The following is a 21351-nucleotide window of genomic DNA, read 5'->3' as shown; positions in this document are numbered from 1 at the left end:
CTTCTGCACTGCCCTAGCAGAAGTTCTCCATGAGGACCCCACCCATGCAGCAAACCTCGGCCTGGACATCTATACAACCTCTGAAATCTAGGTGGAGGTTCCTAAACATTAATTCTTGAGTTCTGTGCATCCACAAGACCTACAGCACATGGAAGCTGCCAAGGCTTGGGGCTCACATCTTCTGAAGCAAAGGCCTGAGCTGCACCTTGGCCCCTTTTAGCCATGGATGGAGGGGCTAGGAAGCAGGGCACCAAATCTCTAGGCTGCACACAGCAGGGGGGCCCTGGGCCTGGCCCTGGCATGAAAGGGGCTGCTATGAATACCTCTGAAATGCCCTGGAGACATTTTCCCCATTATCTTGGTGATTAATATTCTGTTCCTTTTGTACTTATGCAAATTTCTGCAGCAGGCTTGAATTTCTCTTCAGAAAATGGGGTTTTCTTTTCTACTGCATTGTCAGGTTGCAAATTTTCCACACTTTTATGCTTTGCTTCCTCTTCAACACTTTGCCACTTAGAAATTTCTTCCAACAGATACCCTAAATCATTTCTCTCAAGATCAAAGTTCCACAGATCTCAAGGGCTAGGGTAAAATGCCACCAGGCTCTTTTCATAGCAAGAGTGACCTTTACTCCAGTTCCCGACAAGTCACTCATCTCCATTTGAAGCCACTTCAGCCTGGACCTTATTGTCCATATCACTACCATCATTTCATTCGGAGCCATTCAACAAGTCTCTGGGATGTTCCAAACTTTCTCACGTTTTTCTTGACTTCTGAGTCCTCCAAACTGTTCCAATGTCTGCCTATTACCTAGTTCCAAGGTTGCTTCCATATTTTTGAGTATTCTTATAGCAGCACCCCACTCTACTAGTACCAATTTACTGTATTAGTTCATTCTCACGCTGCTGATAAAGACAGACCTAAGACTGGGTGATTTATAAGGGAAAGAGGTTTAATTGACTCACGGCTCAGCATGGCTTGGGAGGCCTCAGAAAACTTACAATCACGGTGGAAGAGGAAGCAAACACATTCTTCCTTAAGAGGCAGCAGAAAGGAGAAGAATGAGAGAATTGCAGAACAAAGAGGGGAAAAGCCCCTCACAAAACGATCATTTCTGAACTCACTTACTGTCCTGAGAACAGCATCAAGGAAGTGCCCCCATGATCCAATCACCTCCCATGAGGTCCCTCCCCCAACATGTGGGAATTACCATTCAGATTCTAATTCAAGATGAGATTTGAGTGGGGACACAGAGCCAGACCATGTCAGCATATTATCACAGACACCTTGAAAAAAATTGTTCAATAACTATATGCTGTCCTACAAGGGGGTTGAACCATAACCCATTTAAATGGCTTCATAATATTCCAAATTTAATTAAATTTTACATTTTATATTTGTGTGTATTATCTCTTTCCAGAAATTAATATACTAATGTCATTGTCAGATAAACATTTATTCTAAAGTTGTTATTATTATTATTCATAGTTCTCAAACTTGGGGCTTCCATACTTGGAAATATCAGCATTCAGATCAGTGAGATTACCTGTCAGAAAGATGCTAGAAGACATGTCAGTTTAATTGTGCCTTTTAATTTACAGATTTTCTTTTTCCATGAACAACTGCCTTTTTTATTTGTAACTTTTTGTCTTTATGTATACTAGAAAATATCTTCAGTATCATTAATGGCTTTTCTTATTCATACCACATAATTATATTTAATTCATATGAATTAAATTCATATTTAATATGAAGACAATTTACTATAATCTTTCATTTTTAGAAAAGCAATGTGTGGGCTCTTTAAATAAAAAATTAATATTTCATTGAATATGAATAATTATCTAGTACTTTATACTTTTTATATAAATTCACTATGAAATTTTACTGCATAAATACACTCATTCCAAATGGGAGAAATTGGTCAATCCTTTTCCAAGATTCTTCATAGCTGCTAAGTATTTTAAGGTCTTTAATTTCTAATGTAAAAGTCTTAATTAGTCCAATTATTTTCACTTAGTTATAATATTATTTTAAAAAGTGTTTTGGGGACCAGTTCTTTCTACAGTTACTAGGAATTCAAGAGTGATTATAACTTACTAAAGTGGGATCCATTTGATCTCACCCTCTGGAAGAGATTTAGCAAAATGCTATCTAAATAGCATTAAAGCAATCCATTTTATTCATGTAAACTCTGAGGAAAACACATTATTTATTTGTACTATTTCAGCCAAATTCCAATACAACATATAGTTTCATTACAGGAACAGAATTTAGTAGTCCTTAAGTGATAAAGGAAAGTACACTAAAACAATATATTCAGAGTTTAGGGTGGAGGCTTGGAGCTCATATTTATCATTGCCTCAGCCTCCTTTAGTGTTTCAAACTCTTGCGGCTGTACACAAAAGGACTGATAACAGAATCACAAGCCTAGTACAATTTTAACAGCTGAACATGCACACAATCTACTCAAATGCACAGTGTTCTAAATATTTAGAGAATAAATCTTAGATGATAAGTTTAAGTAAGGCTTTCTCTTCTCTCACCATTATAGATAGCTGATCACCCTAAAAAACTCTGCATCTACTTAAACCTTTGAGATTCAGGGTTGCTGAATAAGTAACATGCTTGCAAGGAGAGATGCCATACAGACTCTACCCTAGAAAGCAGAGGGGTGTAAAGAAGTCCACTTATGTGTCCTAACTTCAACAGAAGAGTGTCCAGGGTTTTAAGTATCCTACATACTGAGCAATAGAAATAGCAACATTTTCTCTGAAAACAAAAAGGTAAATATGGAGTAGACAGAGAAAAAGAGGTAAGGAAATAATGTTGGAAGTTCCCTCTCTGTTGTGAATTTTTCAAGCTAGAATATTAAATCTCTATTAGTCTTCCAAATTAAGGAACACCCTCAGACTCAGACTTTTTATGAGAACTAAATTGATTCATCACATCTGTTAGGTTCTTATTGATCATTCCAGTTCCTTATAATAAAACTGTTTCTTCAAGCGGCATGTTTTTAACTTTAGCAATTATATTGTAACATTGAATAAAACATAGATTTGGGAAAACTACTGTTCGCCAGCTCATTTTCTTGTTTCACATGAAAAGAAGTGTACATTTAGTTTATTAACTATTGAATTAAACATAGCAATGTTACCATCTTAGAAGGATTTTATAAAAATTAGATAATATTTATGAAAAGGTTTTATAAAACTCCAAAAAGAATAGAAATTTTAACTGACATTATAATTATTGGTAGTGTGATAAAATGTTTCAACATGTTTTGGACACATGCAAATAGGAACCAAATGTATTGTATATTTACCTCATAAATAAATATAGCAGTTATGAATATCAATCACAATATTCAGATTCAGGTATGTAAGAACTTTATTTTCAATAGCTCATTTTCTGATATTTTCTTCCATGGAACTGGCAGATAATCTTGTTTCCACACATACAACCCATCCCTAGAGATTGAGTCACAATTCTGTTTGTTACAGAATGTAAACATTTGAAGACAGCAGGGCAGATACTCAGCTCACATATGTTACTGCAAACCCATCTCTCATGACTGCCTTGAAGGTATCCGTCAAGTTCAATGAGTTTTCATAGTTTTCTGAGATATTCAGAATATTTAACTGTTTTTCAAAAGTTGCTTATCATCTCATCTGCCTAAATATTTTATGCGGCCCAGACTCTCTCAACTTACTGCCTCCTCCTCAAACTGCCAGAAGCTTAACCCTGTTCACCACCACATAGTGAACATTTTCTTCCAGTTTTCCAGGGAAATTCTTTTCTTGTTTTAGAGGAAAAGCTGCACACATATAGATTCTTCCCCAACATAGTATTTGTATGACTTCAAATATCTTCCTTCACTTCTATCCTTTTCATTATCTGACTTCCCAGTATATTAAGCATTTAGGATACAAAAAATAGAATGGCTTGATTCTATTTCTCATTTCTTCCCTACATTGTACTTTGTATACAGAAGTAAAAGATATAACCTTCCCACTGCTTGAGTGCAGGTACAGGGAAGTTAAATATATTGAGAGAAATAGGATGTTATTAATTCAAAATATCATCCAGTCGTAAGTTTAACTACATAAGTGCTTTTAGCAATCTTGCTTTGTGTTTGTGCTTGTATCAATCAAAATAAGTTAGGTTACACTGACGTAGCAAATACTCTCCAAACTTTGTGGTTTCAAACAACGAACATTTTTGTTTTGTTTTTTTTCTTATTCATTTAATTGAAGGTCATTTAGGGAGCCTTTTAAACATTACTGCTGGCCTCGCTCCAGGACCTGGGCTGCTATTTGGAATGTACTGGTTGTAACAAAGGAAAAATAAAGGTCTTAAATTGCCAAATAACTATACTGGTCTAGAAATAAAACACTACTTAAAAATTCTTTGACCAGTAAAGTTACACTCAATCCAAGACGTTGCTGAGAAGGAGAATACATATTTGAAAATACCCTTAAAGGCTGCAACAGTTTTGTTCTTTAGTATTAAATACATTTTTTATTTGTTCTTGTTAAAAAGCATAATCATTCAATAAGAGTATTAAAAAAGTGCAAAGTGAATTATTTTGACATCCTCTATTTCTCCAAAAAATATGGACCAAGTTAAAATAGGCAACTTAATAAATCAAACAGTTTCAAAATGAAGAGCTGGTCTTCCTTCTTGACATCACTCAATAAATTTTTCCAAAATATTTATTAAGTGTTCATTTGGAAAACACTATGCAATTTGCCGTGTACAACACCATGATAAAAATCATTGACCTTGCCATCAAGATATTTAAAATTTAACGAGGTGGAAAATATACACAAATAAATTTTACCCTACAATTCCAATAAAACCACTCTTGTAAAAGTCACAGAGCCTACCTGGTGCCATCTCCAGGGGTTAATTCCTAAAATATTTATAACAGACTTCCCTCTATCTGTTAACACAATATTGCTCTTTTCCTCTTTAAAAAGCTATATCCACTCCCTCACTTATAATATTATTTTTCTTGTGGGAGATATAAATTAACTTTTTTCAGCTACACTCATTTTCTTATCTCCAGATTTCTATATTTGACCATCTTTACATCACCACTTGTATATCTAATAAAAGGTTCAAAAATAACATGCCCCCATTTGAATTCTGGGTTTTCCCTTACCAAATACATCTTTTACATTTGCTGCCCATTTCATTAAGAAACACTACGATTCAGGCAGTACTAACAAAAACTTTCTTAAAGTCATCTTTGCTCTAGAGTTTCACACGCCCCAAATTTCTCATCCGAGGGCTCAATAAACTTTTCAGCCAAACATTTAACTGAATTCAACTACTTCTCAATAATTTCACCATCAAAACACACTACCAACTCTTATGTCAACTTATACAATAGCTGTTGGGCTTATACTTTGCAATTTTGTCCCAGCTTCACAAGGATTGTCATCATCTACATGAAAATAATTACTGAGTCGTGATTGTACATATCCAGGTTAGAGTCAATCATTTAGCTTTTTATCAGTTATTTGTTGAATGCCTAATACATGCAAGAAATTGTAGTAGGAATACAGGTGACACATTTTATGCCCTTAAAGACTAAATAGGTGAGCACAATTATTTTTAATGTAAGAATCTTTCTTTTATGTTCTTGTTTTTAAAAATGTTTCTGTTCTGTTTAAGAGATTCTCATAGTTATTTTGACTATTGCATAATAACTAAGATAAAAATTTGCAAGAATCTTTTAGTAAAATTTGTTTCAACCTTATTTTTTATTTGACACTCTTACTAGTTTCATAAAAGATAAATGATTATTACATTATATGAAAAGCTCTCCTGTCAGTAAATCTTCCCAAATGAAGGTTCAAACATTTGTCACTGAGTCAATATGTTTTAAAAAATCTTCTTATAGAATTAACTCCACCATATAATTGATAAACCTTTTTAAAAAATAGATTAAAAACAATAATTTCATTTTTTTGAGAAATCCACTGAAATCTGCTAGTTATTATGGTATTATCATATGAATTAAAATAACAATATTTGAAGTGAATTAAAGAAAAATTATCATCTAATATCATTTAAGTGAATAATTTTCTTATACACTGGTAAAATTAAACCAGGAAAGAAATCCCCATGCTTTTCTGAAACAATTATTTAAAAATAAAGCTGTGTCAATACAAGAATTACCTTTCTTTATATCTTTTTTGTTTCTTTCTTTGTTTGTTTTGTAGTCCCAGATTTCAAGGTACTCCTGGTATTTTGGGGGATAGTTCACCTTAAGAGACTCCTAATTCAACACTAAGTTGTTTAAAATCTTCAAAGTTTGGTCTGTGCTTCAGTGCCAAGGATATAAGTATTGATGCTATGTTGAAGTAGTTCATTTGAGGCACTTGTGCATTTTCTAACTGATTCTTTTGGAGATAACTGTAAATTCCATGTTTGAGCCTCATGATGACTTCCATGGAGTTTAATAGCTGACAGGTCTCCCTTGACGTACAGCTTGTCTGTTCTACTCTGAAGAGCTAAGGTGTTTTCACGGTAGTGCTATAAATTTATGATTTTTAATAATATTAAGGAAAAACTTGAGGCTACTTTCCAATGTTGATAACTCAAGGACACTTTCTGTCTAAAAGAGATGTAGCAATCTCAAAAAGAATAGCACATGCAAATTATATTGTAATTTTCTGATCATTTGTGATGCTTTAAAGAAGTTTCCATGTATAAAAAGTGAAGAGGACAATGGAAGAAGTTAGCAAAAGAAATATATATTGAATATATTAATTATAAACACATTAACTTCATATAATTTAATATGTATGTAGCAATTTTTCTACTTGCCAGGTGCCTGAACAAAGCAAAAAATAGTAAAACTTTTGTGTCTACATTCTCACCTGATACAGTGAGAATGTTTTTCTGATAACCTCTTGAAATGTATTGTCTTGCTTGATTTTTAAAAAGTATATCTTCATGTTGTTAAGAAATATCACTGAATATTTCAAAAGTCAAAAGTATAATTAATACTTGGCTGTTATAGTTCAAGATAAAATACTTTTTTATTGCGTTTTTAACAAATCTTTGAAACTCGCTTCATATTTAGTATTGTATATTCCAATTTTTTAGATAAGTCTAGGTGTACATTTAGTTTGTTTTTAAATTCTAATGAAACATATTGGCAAACTTCTTGAAGAAATATGATGTATCTTGGCCAAACAAAACCATTCTAGGTGTACATTTAGTTTGTTTTTAAATTCTAATGAAACATATTGACAAACTTTATGGAGAACTATGACATATCTTGGCCAAATAAAACCATTCTGAAAAGCAAATGGCTTATTCTTTTAATGTACTTTAAAATTCTGTGTGCTGATTTCTGTTAGTACGAAAAATAATAAATAGATTAAACTCGTGAGCTTTCCCGTCACAAAAAAGTTCTCTGCCAAGAGGAAAATTCTGCTCAAGGCTGAGAAATGTGTCTTGTGGGAGGATGTACAGTGTAGTTTGCCTCCATTTCTAAAGCGTGCATTTCTAATATGCTGCTAAAGGGTAAAACATATCTCCCCGTAGAACATGGCATGATTCTCTTCACTCTATTTTATGCTTTCAATCTATTGTTCCACAGATTTTTACAGAATGAAACCACTTTAAAACTTATTATTTCACTAACCTGCAATTTAAATAAATTAGAAATGTGCTAAGACACATCAGAGCATGAATAAAAATAAATATCAGGGAATTCTTCACAAGCCAGTAAGAAATAAACATAAAAATGATAACACAGTAATATTACAGGAAGCTACCAACAATTGTTTCATTTTTTTCATAAAAGAATTTAAGTGTCAAAATATTGTTATCAGAAGATCGCAACTGACTTTCTTTAGATGGAAGCTATATTGCTAAAAGGCACAAGTCATTAATAAAAATGTATAGACTGTAAGGACAGATATTAAAAAGTATTATTTTACTTCTGGTTTCAAATCCAGCATGAAAAGAGTTTGCAAACAGTCACTTTCTTATGATAAAAACAATCCTAAAAAAACTGAAATTCATTTTTCTTTCACTAATCAGAAAACTAAGTTTGGAGGGCAAACTGCCATACGAAAATGTGGAAAGACAGATGAATCTGCAGAGTCAAAGACAAGATCTGCTTACCTGGAGCAGAAGCCATAAATTGAGAAACTGGACTTCAACAGAAAGGGAGAAATAAAGACTATCCCAGGCTCTGAAAGACATATGAAAGTAACTTCTTCAGGGAGAAGGAAAATCATATAGGTAAGACATTCAGATCTATATAGAAAAGGGAAGAGAAGGAATACATGAAGGTAAAGTAAAACTATTTTTTATTAGTTTAGAAAACTATTTTTATGCCTAATTGATCTAAGAGACAACTGTTTGTTTAAAATAATTATAGTACATATTGAGCATCCTTAATTTGAAAATCTGAAATCCAAAATGCTCTAAAATCTAAAATTTTTTGAGTTCCGACATGATGTCACAAGTGGAAAACTCCACATTCGATCCCACATGATAGGCTGCAGTGAAAATGCAGTCAAAACATTGTTCCAGGCACAAAATTATCTAAAGTATTGAATAAAATTATCTCCAGGTTGTGTATAAGGTGTAAATGAAACATACTTTAATGTTCACACTTGGGTTCCACCCCATAGACATCTCATTATGTATATGCACATATTCCAAAATCTGAAACATTTCTGGTCTCAAGAATTTCAGATAAGGGATAGTCAACCTGTAGCAAATGTACTGGATGATTATAGCACATATTGTAAATAAAATGAATGAGAGCAATATCATAAGTAACTGGAGGGAGATTGGAATACTCTGTTAAGAGGTCACGGCACTATATGTGAAATGACACAGTGTTATTTGAAGGTAAATTAACATTAATTGTGTATGCACACCGAAAAATCTAGGGCAAAAACTAAAAAATTTAAAAAGAATATAATCAATATGCTAAGAAGAGAGATAAAATGGAAAAGCCAGAGGCAGAAAATGAGGTAACAAAAGGAGAAAAAGAAACACAACAAATAGAAATGACTAAAACATGAAAGTTATAAATCTGTGTCACAACCACTTTTTCAATGAATGTTCTAAATACACCAGTTAACAGGTATTATAAGGGATGATTTAAAAACAGACACAACTATACATTGCCTATAAGAAACCAAATTGAAACATAGAACCGTATTTTATAAATTTTATAAATATGGTATTTATAAATAAATGTCATACTTTTATAAACTCAGATACACCTTGCTGAGTAATCAAAAAAGTTGGACTAGTTATATTAATTTCTGCTTTCTACAGGGAAATCTGTCACTGATAAAGTTGAGCATTGTGTAATATTTAAGTGGTCAATTCTCCAAGACACAGCAACATTAAATTTGTATGTACTAACATCAGAGTGTCAAAAATTAATGAGTTTAAAACTGATAGAATTAAAAGGAAAAATACATATATTTATTATGATAGGTGGAGACTTTAACACCCCTCCGTTAGTAACTAATGTCAAGCATGCAGAAAATCAGTCAGATTGAGATAATCTCAACAGAACTATTAATCAACTTGATCTATAATACCATAAATATATGGAATACTCTATCCAACAACAGCACAATATACATCCTCCTCAAGCACATATATAACATTAACCAAAATAGACCACATTGTGTGCTATAATACATAAGTATTTTTTGAAATATAAATAATACAAAGTTTCTTCTTAGGCTACAACAGAATTAAACTAGATCTCAATAACATAAAGTTAGCTGAAAATTTTCCAAATATCTGGAAATTAAACAATATATTTCTAAATAAATCACAAGTCGAAGAAGTTATCTCAAGAAAAAATTTTAAATATTTAAAATTTTTCATTTTAAGGTAAATGGAAATTAAAATCAACTTACTCAACATGAAAGAGATAAATAAAAGCAGTGCATAGAGGGAAATTTATACTATTAAATGCCCATATTAGAAAATAATAAAGACCTAAAATCAAGTTTAGATTCTACCTTATAGCAATTTAAGCATAAACCAAGCAAAATCAAAGATGATAAAACTTAAAATATTAATCAATTAATTTAGAAAAAGGAAATCATTTAAAAGAACCAGCAAATTCAAAGTCTGATTCCACAAAATTTAAATGAAGTTGATAAGCCTCTGGTTGGGCTTACTATGAAAAAAATTGAAGACATAAATTACTACATACATACTTCAGCTTTGACCACTGGACTTTGGAGGTCGTATTTCCAGAACCCTCTACAGAATAATATGAAGGCAAAATTCTGATTGGAGTTGATTCAAGAGACAATGATATTGAGCAATAGGAGACAAAAGTATATTCCCTTTAATATCTTGAAAAGTGTTGCTGAAAGATGGGGAGGAGAAAAGGTGACCACTAACCAAATTGGAGTCAGTGAGTATAATAAGATGGGAGTAATACAGCATGCTTATAAACTCATAAAAATGGTCCAGAGAAAAGAAAAATTTGATGACAAATAAATAAGATGGTAAAATTGCTGGCATAGTGGCTTTTAAAAGAGTTAACAAGGATGAAATTTAGCACAGTTTAGTTAAAGAAACAGGACAGAAGACATGATTAAGGAGACTGGTGGGTATTGGATATGGTGGTGGTATTTTGAGTAAATCCTCTTCTGATTGCTTCAGGTCCACAGGAGAGTAGAAAGAATGCACTTGGGGTGATTGTTGAAATGAAATTACTGAGCATTTGAGAAGAGAAGAGAAGGCACGTGGTCATGTTTTAGAGGGGTTAGAGAATAATGGACAAGGGAAATATAGTATGATTGGCAGAGAGCATTAACTTTCCTGGTCACTACTTAATTTAACTACTTCATTTGACTTTTAAAAAGGTTTTTATGCTATTATTAGAAGTATTATCTTACTATTTTAGTAAGTAAATAAAACCTGAACTGGTATATTGGCAAAATAGAGAGTTTAGTTTTTAATAAACTATATATTAAGAGGTTTTTAATAATATAGTATTTTACTTTAAGAAAGCAGACTTATCTTAATCGAATTCTAAATCATTGATGTAAAATCCAGATACTGTATTAGGTGGAAGTAAAATCTTGTTGCAAGTGTATGGATACATCTGCATGGAGCCAATCTAGAAAATTCAGGCAGTAGACCTCTTTTATATAGTAAGACTAGTTTATAAACAATTCATTTAAAAATGTCTGCATGAACTTCATAGATAATTTGAGACTGTTTTACTACAGAATTTTGTCTTTGACAAACTTAATAGGCAGTGCATACAAATACGTTCTTATAAAAAGAAAGCCATAAAGTTTATATATGACCTACCTGTTGCACAGATTAATTACGTCACACTAGAAACACTGTGATTTATTTACATTCCCTTTAATATATTCTTGAGGGCTCTTTACAACTTGTATACGACAGTGCTGACCATAGAGAAGCATGCAAATTCTTTTCACCATCACTTTATGTTTTAGATAGTATATTCTGTTAGGCTCCTGGAGAGAAAATTAATTTGAATATTTTTCTTATAAAGTGTATATATATTAAAATGTTTGAATGACTTATTAAGTCCTCCTTAATGTTACCTATTTATCTGCTGGCCATTTTGTGATGTTCAATTGCCGCTTGATAATAAGGATTCACAGCAGTATGTGTTTTGGTAATAGAAAGTCGAGTTGAAATTATAGGCAACTGTGAATTAGAACTGAAAGTTAGTATCCCTCCTATTGAGATGAGTATTAAAGTTAATTTTTGTATTTTAAAATACAATCATGCAATCTACTCTAAATTAATTCTTTTCTGAATAATGGAATCATAAAATATTGCACCAGTGAGAAGTAAACAATTTACCTATTTATCCTTATTTAGCAATGAAATATCTATTTTCAGAAATATTTTTGGAAGAATAAATTCACCTGTTTTAAAAGTCACATCTTTTAGGTGTTGACTTCTGCCTTCCCTATAAATCAAAGCAGAAGGATGCAGCCAGGCTCAGTGGAATAAACAGTACAGCCATACAGGGGGAAAACTGTTCATAAACCTGAGTAGAACATCTTTGCTTGATAGAATTCCTTGGCTCTCAATATTCTTATTTAACAAACATCCACAGAAACAGCCATACAAGGTGAATCTGGAAAAAAAAAAAAACAACTTCTACTAGGTATCTTCTGTGAACAAATCATTGAAAAAAGCAGACACCCACTCTCTCTCACACGATGCTTCTGTTGGATTATCTATTTTAACTTAGTAGCACTCATACGTCATTACAAGTAATTTTTTACTTTTTTCAGAATTTTATTTACCATGTGGTTCTGGATTAGAATCTAATGATAGGAATGCTTTGTAGATATCTGAAAAATGAAAAAGAAAGACATGTTATTTTCTGGAGATGGGGAGACAAGTGAACAGATGTGGAGTTTACTGAAGCTTCAAAGTGAGTCTTTCTAAACTACCAGCTTTATTTTTGCATATTGAGATAGAACCTTACAAAATCATTGGAAGGAATAGGGCAGAGACTGGTAGAGAAGCTGTCACCAATGCTTTTATTTGCAGAAACAAAATGGGCTTAATGTGAATCTCCAGATCCTTTGTAGATTTTTTGCAACACCTTGGCTTACATGCAGTCTTCCTGAACCTGAAAAGAACACATGGATCCAAAGATGGTGTAGTGACAGTTTGACTCACCTTCAATGATCACTTCCACCTCTGGGGTGTGGAGCTGCCAATGCCAGAGGGTTTGTTGCATCTTTTTAAATTTGGCATGTGAGGCAGCCAGCATCATTGTCTTTTCTTGATCAAGAACAATTTTCTTTTTGAAAATATTGAGAGACAGAGACTTCCTGGATGACTCAGCCATAAATGGAAGGGGACTGTCAGCAAACCTTTGCCTTTTTGCATTTGATTTTCATTAAAAGAATGCCCCTTAGAGTCTTGGGGCATTCTTTAATGTCAGCGAAGGCAAAATAGAGCTTCTATTTAATTATATTTTAACCTTTTAAAATTTGGATTGTTGTCTATGGTTTAAAATTAACATAATAGTTCTAATATTATTTAACTTATAGAATACAATATTAATATCTATCTCTTGTAGATATAAGCCAGTAAAATGTTGCTGCTATTAGTTATAATCAACATTGTTTGAGAATAATTGAACTGCATAATGTATTATCAATTGGTAAACGAAAACTATTGGTATTTTTTTAATCTTAATATTCTTCATTCTGTATTTTATAAATATAATTTATATTCTTTCATAATCAAAAAATGTGGCACTGTCATTTACTACTTAACACCTATATTTTCAACCTTTTGTAGAGGTGGCATGACATTGTTTCTCTCAGGCTGAAACATTTCAGAGCTAGTGCAGAATCTTATAGCTTTGTCATCTCTGAGAGAATGAGAAAGACCTTGCATAGCTTTGAAAACCAAAATAAAAGTTTGAGAAAAAAAATGAAAAGTAAGATTTCCAAATTGTTTTTCATTTTTAAATGTTTAATTGATAGATAATAGTGAATAAATTGATCATGTACAACATCATGTTTTGAAATATGTTTATGGCATTGTGAAATGGCTAAGTCAAACTAATTTATACATGTATTACCTCACATAGTTGTCGTTTTCATGATAAGGATACTTAAATTCTACTCTGCTAGCATTTGTCATTTGTCAACAATACATTTTTTATTAACTATAGTCACTATGTTGTACAAGAAATCTCTTGAGCTTATTCTTCCTATTTAACTAAATTCTGTAACATTTGACCAGAATCTCCCCAACACCCTACCTCATCACTCCAGGTCCTGGTAGCCACCATTCTACTCTCTACTTCTAGGAGATCAACTTTTTTTGATTGTATCAATGAAATCATGTAGTATTGGTGTTTTTGTGCCTGGGTTATTTCATTTAATATAATGTCCTCTAGGTTCATCCATGTTGTCATAACGGACAAAATTTCCTTTTTTATGGCTAAATAGTATTTCATTTTGTATATTTACTACATTTTCCTTATAATTCATAGGCTGATGTATTTACTTATTAAAACACTAATGCTTAAGAATTGTTAGCCTAGGCAACATGGCAAAATCCCATTGCTACAAAAAAATACAAAAATTAGCCAGACATGGTGGTGCATACCTGTGTTCCCAGCTACTCAGGAGGCTGAGGCAGGAAGATCATTTGGGCCCACGTGGTTGAGTCTGCAGTGAGCTGTAATCACGCCACTGCACTCCAGTCCCGGTGACAGAGCAAGACCCTGCCTCAAAAAAATAAAAAGAAAAGAAAGAAAAATAAATGTTGCCACAACATAGCATTAATACAAATGTAATTTACATTTAAAGTCATGGATGGGATATCTTCAAAAATTATGAATGAGTAGGTTACTGATATTCAAATAGGGAAAAACTTCAAGCATGAGTGCCATGGACTTAATTATGTCTCATCCAAATTGATATGTTGAAGTTTTAAACATCAGGGTAACTATATTTGGAGATAGGGCCTTTAAGGAGATAATTAAGAGTAAATGAGGTAAAAAAAAAAAAAAATGGAGCCCTCATCCTGTAAGACTGGTGTCCTTGTAAGAAGAGGAAGAGACATCAGAACAAGTGCACTCTTGGGCTCTTCTCTCTCTCTCTCTCTCTTTCTCTCTCTCTATGTATGCATGTGTGTGTGTGTATGCTAACAGAGAAAAGGCCATGTGAGGACACAACAAGAAGGTGTCATCTGCAAGTCACAGGAGAAAAGCCTGACCAAAAACCAACCATAGTGAGACCTTGCTCTGAGACATTGAGCCTCCAGAACTGTGAGAAGATAAACCTCTGCTACCACCCAGCCTATGGTATTTTGTTGGCAGCCTGAGCACAGGTACACTGATTAATGAAAAAGAAAATAGAAATGAGAATATTTTGACTGTATAAATATTTAAAAATTATTTATAGTAAATGCCTACAATAAATAAAATTAAAAACTGAATGAAGAAATGGACAACATCTAACATAAATGGAAGGCAACTGATTTACAATGCAGATAATTGCATAAAAATCAATACAAAATATGAAAAGGGCAAAATCATAAATGGAAATTTATTATTTAAAGGTGTATATTATTATATTTCTATTTCTTCTATAGTCTTGTACTTATTACTATAATAAATATAAATTAAAAATATTAAAACCTTTCACTTTTCCAATATTGAAGGGATGTCACTTTAATGATATTTTCATTATAAATTGGCAAAGATCAAATTTTAGCTATCAGTTATCTGTATCGCCACTTTCATATCTCTCTGAGTACCTAGGGTTGACAGTGGTGCAGTAAAGGGGTACTATAGTAATTATGGGGGAATAAATTATGCTGAAATCATGGTCTAAAAGTTTACTTCTTGTTCATGTCTAAGGCAATACAGTGATAGACCTCTTTTCCTCACAGTTGTTCTACAGAATCTGTAACACTGCCAAATGAAAACAATATTTAATAGTTTCCCTTGTCAGGAAAAGAGTAGAGAAACGAAGGAACAATCAATTTACCTGGAAGTAAGGCAAAGCCCTTGTATCAGAATATACTAGCTGAAACTAATCACACAGGCCTGCTCAACAGCCAAAAGGTCAATACGATAAAGGAGAAAAGAGCAGGACATTGGAAGTCTCTATTACAGGAATCAGATAATGTAACAACAAGAGAATAGGTTTAAAGTATTCTGAAGAAAATTTAAAATAACGCAATAGTAACCGTAAAATGTTTGTTCCCTCAGAGCCAGTAAATTTTCTTCTTATAATTGGTCCAAATAAATTGAGTATAATAAGCAGTAACATATTTTTAAAATTATTATATGCTAGGTATTCTAACTTAATTTTTATTCATAATCTCATTTAGTTCTCACAAAACAACCTATGAACTAGTTAGTAATATCATCTTTATTATGATTGACAAAGAAAAGAAACATAGAGAAGCTTTAGTAATTTCTACAATGTCACTCAACTAATAAATTCTGGGTCCCAGAGCTAGCAATACAGATATGCATAAGAAGGTAGCTGGCCAGGGAAAGTGAGTTCCTGACTGCATCTGCCTTCACAAACTGCAATGCATTGGCTCTGCACCAGGTCTGGTGTTGGGAGGGCAACTTCCCTGTGATGTACTTGTTTGCCTATGGTCAGGCCTGAAAAATCACACAGGTTTTGGGCCATGAGCTGGATCCCTCGAATTCGTGTTCTTAAAGCTTGTCTATATAAAAAATAGTGTATATACATGTATATTAACATAATATTTTTACAGAAAATAGCAAAAAGAAGTATACAGATTATTGATCTTGACCATCTTTGATTAATTAGATTACGATTAATTTTTGTTTTTCTTGTTGAATTTTTCATACTAAGATGATGATGTAAGCTTATGCATAGAAAGAACACAGCCTGAAGGCATTAAGTTAAGTTAGTGGAAAGAAGTAAGATTTGAGTTTGGCTTTGGATCATGAAAAGAAATCCTGGATGCTAAAGAAAGAAAGAATTTATGAAGAAACAGAATAATAAGCCAAAGCTATGATACTGAAAAGTTTCGTATCTGTTTGAAGGAAATCTAATAGTTTTATTTAATTCAAAGAGGAAAAATTAGTATTGAATGGTACAGTGATAGGCATCTTGGTTTATATGCAATGCTACGACTAATGGACAGTAAATTGGAAAAGGTTTGTATCAAATTGTGGAAGCAACTTTGAGCTCATCATATAAATTGTGGTCATAACTTCTCAAGAAATAAACAATAGTGGAGTCAATTAATGTGAATTTTCTTGTGTCTCACTGACAACTCCTTGGTTATAACATACACTTCCCTGGCCTTTGATTGCTTTACTTTCTCCTAGCTTGTGTGCAATACCTGTGTAGTTCTGAGTATTTATCTGATCTCTTTAGTAGTAGATTAAAAAGTGATTCCTGTTCAAAGACATGAGTTCAGATTCAAGTCAAAATAATACTTCTGTGCCATGTAAATTTCCCAGTGTCAAGTTACTTCTAAGTTAACAGGTAATGTCCCCTCCCACCTCCATCATAAGATGTTAGCTTTTACTGTATTCAGAGGAGCTTACATTGTGAGTGTCGTGACACAGAGCTATGAATGAATGCAGCTGTTTTCCTCTTTATTAAAAATTCTTGTCCAGAAAATCAAATTAGGACCTAAGCAGAGACATCTATACCCATTTTCCCAAAGTAGAAACATTAAGAATAACTCCAAAAATTCAGCCAGCCAAACCGTCCTTAGTTGTCTAAAAATATATGTTATCCTCACTACATAAGGACTCTGTCAAATAGCAAGAGGCAGTGGCATTAATGATGATCTGTAGAATAAGCTGGAATTTTTTTAAAAGTGGAGACACAATACGTTAGGTTGGGAAGGAATTAATATAGATAAGCATCAGGAAGATAGAATTGGAAATCAAAGAGCAGGGACAGATGGGGAAGAGTTTACAGAATGAAAATCTGTGAGATTTGCGAATTAATTGGTTGTGGAGAAGAGGGAATGGTAAACAATTACTCTGAGGTTTCGAATCTAGTTGACTGAACAAATTGTGGTGTTATCTCTCTATATAAAGTGCTTAGGCATGTTTCCCTGAGACTCAGCTGGTCGTAGTTTTTATGATGTTTCCTAGGATTCAGCTGAGTGGGGTTTTCACTCAATCAATCCAATCAATAAACATGTCACACACTGATATCACAGAAAAAATGTAAATCTGAACCTTGGAAAATATATCTAAATATTCTGCATATGTGTAACTGTGTGTGTGTGTGTGTGTGTGTGTGTGTGTGTGATGTGTGTGAAGTACAGCACATTAATAGACTGTACCCAACCATTTATCTCTGCTAAGCACTGTTTTAATATGGCTTAATATACATCGACTCATGAACTCACTCAACTTCAAACAAAAATGATGACTAGGTGCTATTATTAATTCAATATTTACAGAAAAGCAAAGTGAGGTTTAAAGAGGTTAAATGATTTTCCAAGGGGTGCAGAACCGGCAGACAGAGGCTTACGTGAAGTCAATCTCATTCTAAGCCTTACAATAATTCCTCATAATGTGCTTCACTATCCAAACCTAGGGTGGTTGGGAAGAGTAGATATACGCAGGCCATAGAATCTGGGATACTTTGGCAAAAACAGAAGGTCTTTGTTGAGATTATAAGCATGGATGAGGCTGCTTGTGGGGGAAGCACTGATACTCAGATTTCCTGAAGCATAGGATGAGAATACCCATGCTAGGAGAATAGGAGAGCAGGTTTAATTCATGCCCCATGGCTGGAACAACTCACCATTCCCATCAGAACCTTGGTGCAGAACTAGATTAAGTAAGGTTAAAGGAGCTGACCAATAAAAGGAGTTCCCAATATTGAAGGGGAATGCTAGGTAAAGAAGCTTGTATTTTAAAATGATTGTAAGATATTTCTTTCACCTTTACATTCTTCTCAAAATCCACTCATAAGGCTTTATCTATGTTCAAGAATATAGCAGTGGAAAACAGGCCCAGACAGACTAAACAATCTAGACGTAATAATAAACTGGACAGACTGACCACTGTATTTACATAGACTGACATGCTTGAAGCACTGACTATGGTAGACCCTTTGAGACCCTAAACAAAATGGACTACTGTGAACATCATTTTACTGCCCAACAGTCATTATCCTTGTTGTCCTTCAGCCTCCACCTTCTGTTTAGGCAACCTGTGTAATTCAAGGGAAGCTGCTGAATTTGAGCTTCAGGGCTTGATCCTGATTAAGAACTGTTATAGTAGCAATTCTACATTTTGCTGGTGAAAGGTTTAGGAGTGGACTTATAGTGCAATCGACTTAATGAGACAAAATATTTTCTGAAAAGTTTCTAATTTTTTTGTCTGTTTGTTTCCAGGAGTAATTCAATCCAGATTGTGAAGAAGTCTTAGTGCCAATTGCTCTGGCAGCCATGTTATGACCATGAGACAATCAGCCATAGAAAGAAATATTCTGCATGATAGTTTAGAAAGAAGCAGGACAGAAACTTCTAGAGTTACATTGATTAATGACTGAATCTGTGAGTCCTGATGTCTGTCCTAACTTTGGATACATACTTATATAAGTAAATTATTTTCCTTATTAAAATCTGTCCTTATTTAAGCCAGCATGAGTCAAAGTTTCTGTTTTGGGTAAACAAATGTCTTTTACTGGTATGCTGACAATCTGATTAAACTGAGCAGTCCAGACACATAGATATGACCAGTTATGAATACCAGTTTGGTTTTATCAACAATTTGAGACCTTGACTACTCCAGAAATAATAATACTCTGGTACTTTTGAGTAATACCAGATCGGGATCTCTGACTCATCCTGATAGAGACACAGGTCAAGTACTCAAAAGGTTTCTGCGCGCCTGCCCAGCCAACATCTCAGGAAATCAGTCATTCATGTGCAAAGTGAGAGCCTGATCACCCTACCTAGGCTCTGCCATGCTTCTGCATTTAGCGGGTGGGTGAGCTGAAGACCTGGCTCAGCTGGGATAGCTGGGCCTCTTTCTTTAAGTGGTCATTTATTGTAAGCTTTTTCTATTGGTCAAGCAATAATGCATAGGTCAGTCCAGATTCAAAGGGAGTAGAAATAAACCTAGATTTGATTGTTTATTTTCCCATAAAATTAAATTACAAATTACATAGCGGGGTGCTGACAATGAATACTTGAGTAAAAAAGATTGGTCATATGAGTTACCACATAAAATGATTACATTCCTGATAGATAAATTTTTAGAGTTCCTCTTTTTTAGTCACAATTGATGTATAGTACTTTGAATAAGTTATTCCAATGATTTTTAGGTTGTTTTTCAGAAGTCCCTTGATATAAAGATGAGAGGAGAGGTTGGGAAGAAGCACATGAAGCTAACCCTCACCCCCCACCAATTCTTCCACATTCTACTGTCTAGCAGCTCAACTTTATCTTTATGTATTGAGCATCTGGGTAATATTTTATTTGGAAAAATAATTCTATTCCTTTTTGTTTAAAGAACTTTGTACATTCTTCTATGACTTTATATGGTTTATAACATTTTAGATATTTGGGATTGTAAATAGAACCCTTACTTAAAAAGTAAACCTGTTGTTCAGATCTCTCATATTCAACTACAGGTCATGTTTTCAGAATGACACTGTGCACAAAGCTATGAATCTACTTAAATTTACATAGAGACTTACAGTATTATGAAATTGTTTATTACAAAACTAGGATTTTACCTGTTGCATAACTAATACCAACATTAATATTTGATATCGTCCTTGAGGTTGACTAAGAGTAACAATATTTTCAATAAAATAGAAACTTTTAAATATATTTGCTGTTTTAAAATGATAGTTTTTGTACTTATAAATTAACCTAAAATTATTTTAATCACTATATTATGTGACAAGGTGCCGTTAATTTTAAAATTGTTTGCCACATCGTTTAAAAAATGTGATGACTTCTCTATGTCAAAACAAAAGAAGGTCAAAACAAAGCAAATTTGTTTTATTGATAACATAATTAGTATGTTGTAAGATAGTTATTTTTGTTTTAACCTCAGCTATGAACAATAAAGCAAAAGGAAAATAGACATAAATAGACATATTTAGAAGTTTGATATGAGACAAGACCACAACACTGTACTCCTTCACTAAATTTATCCTCTTCCTTCTCAAGAGTTAGACTTAGGAAGATGCACTTATCTGTTCCATAAAAGAAATTTCTACTGAAAGTAGAAAAAAATAACCTCTGTCTTTCATTATGACCCATCATATTATATCTTGTACATTGAGTAGACAGATGAGGTGAAATTTCTACTTCTTCTTCTTATCACAGTAAGTCAACTTTAAGAATGCCTATATTTTTAGACAAAGGTTTAGTAATTTTCAGTGCTGAAACCTTTAATCATTCATTGTGCCTGTAACAAAAAGATAGAACTTATTTCAAAAATAGCAGCCTTGTCATTTGAACTAAAGAAAAAATCCACAATGTTAATAGATCACTGACAGTTTTTGTGGTCAGAAATAGGACAGAGGCAAAAAGAGAAAGTACTATTTTCATTTCTCTTTCTTAGTAGTATGGACAGTCAGAGAGAGAGAAAGAGAGACAGAGAGAGAGAGAGAGGGCATCTGAACATGCAGATATTTTACTCTGGCTAAAAACAATAAAAAAAGTTTTATCCAGTGGTTTAAACCTTATGTTGACAGATAATAAAACTATTATTTTTTTGTCAGCTTTAAAGAATATTTATTCATCCATCTAATCATTTTATCTTTTGGTTATTCATTTAACAAGTATTTATTGAACACTTCTATTATTTTAAATACTGTG

General features: G+C 33.1%; 1 long non-coding RNA gene across 3 annotated transcripts in view; it reads right to left on the bottom strand.

The window, feature by feature from the left end:
* The window catches only part of LOC107975187 (uncharacterized), a 167648-nt gene that overhangs the window by 110380 nt on the left and 35917 nt on the right, over positions 1–21351 (bottom strand). For all 3 annotated transcript variants that reach the window (XR_008548554.2, XR_008548556.1, XR_001718499.3), the window contains exons 2-7: positions 14152–14269; positions 12321–12368; positions 11934–12148; positions 11604–11709; positions 11341–11513; positions 8152–8221 (exon numbers count right to left, since the gene is read on the bottom strand). This is a non-coding gene — a long non-coding RNA (uncharacterized LOC107975187). The remainder of the gene's footprint in view (positions 1–8151; positions 8222–11340; positions 11514–11603; positions 11710–11933; positions 12149–12320; positions 12369–14151; positions 14270–21351) is intronic.

This window comes from Pan troglodytes, chromosome 5 (genome assembly GCF_028858775.2).
Source record: "Pan troglodytes isolate AG18354 chromosome 5, NHGRI_mPanTro3-v2.0_pri, whole genome shotgun sequence".
Lineage (NCBI taxonomy): Eukaryota > Metazoa > Chordata > Mammalia > Primates > Hominidae > Pan > Pan troglodytes.
The sequence above is the reverse complement of the archived record's forward strand: the minus strand, read 5'-3'. Positions and strand labels throughout refer to the sequence as shown.